Below are 3738 nucleotides of genomic sequence, written 5' to 3' on the forward strand. Positions count from 1 at the left end.
GAGAGCAGAGGGAACGCAGAGCGAGGGCACTCTGGGGATTTTAACCTGCCAAGATTTTTCGAGCTTGCCGTGGCTCCACCCTCCTAGCCAACCCGTCTTTCTCCAGGCTAGACCGACAGGAAACCCCTTCCCTAATGACTCCGCTTCACTGTGCCTGTGACCTCCCCCTTTGTTTGATCCCTTCCCCCAGTGATCTGCAGGGAATGGACCAGTGGTTCCCTGGGGAGCGTGAAGCTGTAGCTTCTCCGTGAAGCTGCCCAGATGGCTGGCTCCCCTTTGCTCTCTTCTTATGACGAATATTAATAACTAGCTAATATGACAATACCAGTTACACCTCCCGACGACTGTGGGGTAATGCATGAAGGTCACTATGCATTATCCCACATGGGGTCAGAGGTGCATGTCCTCCTGTGGCGATGTTTCACCTCCTCACCCAGAATAAAGCTCAGCCTTACTCCAGAGCCAACTCTGAACTAGTCAAGCCCCAAATAACCAAGCAGAGCTTGGGGGTTATACGATGCAAATGCTTCAGAAGATGATCCAGGCCCAGAACCAGCAGATATGTCGTGACCACCTGGGCTGGCCTGTGCTACAGGCCTCAGAGAGCTCAGGGGAGCAGGGGCCTGTGGTTCTCAAGGACTGTGCAGGAGAGCTGGGGATCAGAGAGGGGAGTGGCTGCTACTGCCAGGTGAGCCCAGGTGAGGCCACAGTGTGGAGGAGGGGGTGGGAGGAAGGGAATGGAAGACCCACATGCAACATACAGACCATGTTTCATAGAAATGTACACTTGAAACCTATATGATCTTATTAACCAATGCCACCAAAAAAAATGTAATTAAAAAAAGAAGACACAGTGGTGGCCAGAGTGGGTGACAGCCGAGTCTGTCAGGCAAGAGCACAGACTCGGGTTCAAATCCCAGCCCCACCACTTTCTGGCTGTGACTTGGCTGTCACTCAGCCTCTCTGTGCCCCTAGGTCCTCACCGGTTCGAAGAGCGTGACAACCCTGCGTCGCTGGCGTGCCGTGAGGATTACATGAGTTAATGGTGATAAAGCATTTAGAGCCACATCGGCCACACTGCAGACACGATATTTTGTAAGGTGATCTGGTAAATCTTAAAACTAGTCTCGGACTCAATCATGCTGGGAGGCCTAGCTCAGAGAGCCAAAAATAGAGAGAATTCCCAATTCATAAATGTATGTCTCCAGAAAAACGACGAGGCTATAACTTGTCATTTCCAACAGCCCTTATGTTCCCAGTACTGTCACCCGCACAGGCTCTGCATGCGCTCAGCCCAGAGCTCCTCCTCCGAGCCACCGGCCCCGCCGGCTCTGCTCCCTCTCTTCTTCCAGGGCGCCGAGGGCTCCCTCTCTTCTTCCAGGGCGGCTGGGCTGGGCCCCGGCTGCTGCCCGAGGCCCGGCGTTGGCCAGCGACATCTCAGCACGTGTGCACCGAGGCCCTGCTCCCACCGGCTGTTCCCCTCTCCGCCTGTGTGGCTGCGAACTAAGGCAGACCACTCCTGGGAGCAGGGCACCCCTTTGTCAGGGACACGGGGCCCAGGACTCTGGTGGCTCGGTGGGACCTTCCTCAGACTGCATGGCCGCCAGACCAGGGTGCTTCCGCCTCGCCCCCCCCACCCAGACCTGTGCTGACAGCTCTCCTGGCCTCCCAGCCCCTCCCCCACTCCCTCCCTCGCAGGCATTTTCTTTCTTCTTCTTCTTTTCTTTTAATCCTCACCTGAGGATATCTTCCCATTGATTTTCAGATAGACTGGAAGGGCGGGAGGGCGGGAGAGAGAAAAACTTCAATCTGAGAGAGACGCACAGACTGGTTGCCTCCCGCATGACCCGGACCAGGGCTGAGCATCCACCCGCAGCCGAGGTACATGCCCTTCACTGGAATCGAACCCTCGACTCGTTGGTCCATGGGACGACGCTCTAACCGCTGAGCCAAACCAGCCAGGGCAATCCCAAAGGCATTTTCTTAATGAAGTCCAGACACATTTAATCCCATCTAGGCATCCGCTTCTCAGAGGACTTGGACTAACACCCCTCCCCTCTTCACTTACCATGTAGATCACCCCGTCTCTGGCTAGGTCGTTCCGGGGCTCCCTCCCAGGGACCCAGCTTTCCGCAGGCGCAAGGGCTGCTCTGCGGCTGAGACAGCCTCGGAGGGAGCGAGAGCAGGCGAGCGAAGACACCGTCCTGGGTGACGGGGACAGTGGGCAGGGAGAGCGGCTGAGACAGGGTCATCCAGAGCTAGAGCCATCACAGGGCCTTCACCGGCGAAGAACCCCACTTCCTTTATTTCACGGAACCCTTCCGCAGCCCGGGGGCAGACGTTCGTCCCCACAGTTTACATGGGAAGGAAGCAAGGGGGGTTAATTATTGACCGGGGTGCCATAGCTGAGGTGTAAGGGGTGAAGCTTTGAAGCCCAGCCTGTGGACCCCAGCGTCTGCTCTCGGTGAGGGTCCCGGCCGGAGCAGAGGCCGGGCCAGGCTCTGGGCTAGGGGACCAAGAGGGACTTGGAAAAGGAGGGAACCAGCTTCCTCTCAAGGACAGGGACGAGCCTGGGCTCAAGGCAAGGGCACCGCTGCCCACAGGAGAGCGGTAGCTGAGGGAAGGGGCACCGAGGGGGGAGCTGATGGGCCGGGGCAGCGGGGCGCTGGAGAGCGGGTGCCCCCTGCATTAGACCATGGAGGAGAACGCGCCTCTCTAGGCAGCTGTGCCAGCAGGGCCGCGCCGTTAGGCAGCCTGGTGGCTTAGAGGCTCGGTCCCACCGCCCTGCTTGGGGCTGAGCGAGGGACTGCTGTGGGGGACAGAGGACTGGCCTCTCTCTTGTTCGCTGGAGGGTGAATTGACCCAGCCGTGGCTGGACCCCAGCCTGGCTGCCTTTAGCTCCTCAGCCTCGGTGTGCTCCGTGGCTGGGTGAGAGGAGCACCCCCACCCCGGGTCAGTTAGAGCTGGGTTCGAGGCCCAGCAGGACCACCCACCAGCTGTGTGTCCTAAGAGAAACCAGTAAACCTCTCTTAGTGTCGGTTCTATGCTCCGAACAGAAACAAAGCCAGCGCCTTGGCATTAGTGTGCGTGAGGCCGGCATTAGTGTGGGTTAGGATCGGCATTAGTGTGAGGATTGACATTAGTGTGAGGCCAGAATTAGTGTGAGGATCGGCATTAGTGTGCGTGAGGCCGGCATTAGCATGAGGCCAGCATTAGTGTGTGTGAGGCCGGCATTAGCATGAGGCCAGCATTAATGTGTGTGAGGCCGGCATTAGGGTGAGGCTGGTATTAGTGTGAGGATTGGCATCAGTGTGAGGATCGGCATTAGTGTGTGTGAGGCCGGCATTAGTGTGAGGATTGGCATTAGTGTGCGTGAGGCCGGCATTAGTGTGAGGATGGGCATTAGCGTGCGTGAGGCTGGCATCAGTGCGTGTGAATGACGTCTGCAGCGTGTCTGGCACAGAGCAGTGCCCTAACACACTAGTTTATTATTTATTGTTCTTGTTGTCAACACCTGCCTGAGAGAACAATAGAGGAGGCTTCCAAGTGAAGGGAAGTCCCTCCCCTTTCCAGTGGGGCAGGGATTCACTCCCCCCACCAGCTTCTCCTCCTGCTGAGGCCTGGCTTGCATTCCCTGCAGCTCCGAGGAGTTCAGGCCAACAGGATGCAGCAGGAGCACTGCACACCCCTTCCAGGCTGGCCAGCAGCACTTCCCAAGAGTGATCCTCTGCCTCTCCT

This window comes from Molossus molossus, unplaced genomic scaffold (genome assembly GCF_014108415.1).
Source record: "Molossus molossus isolate mMolMol1 unplaced genomic scaffold, mMolMol1.p scaffold_m16_p_13, whole genome shotgun sequence".
In the NCBI taxonomy this organism is placed as follows: domain Eukaryota; kingdom Metazoa; phylum Chordata; class Mammalia; order Chiroptera; family Molossidae; genus Molossus; species Molossus molossus.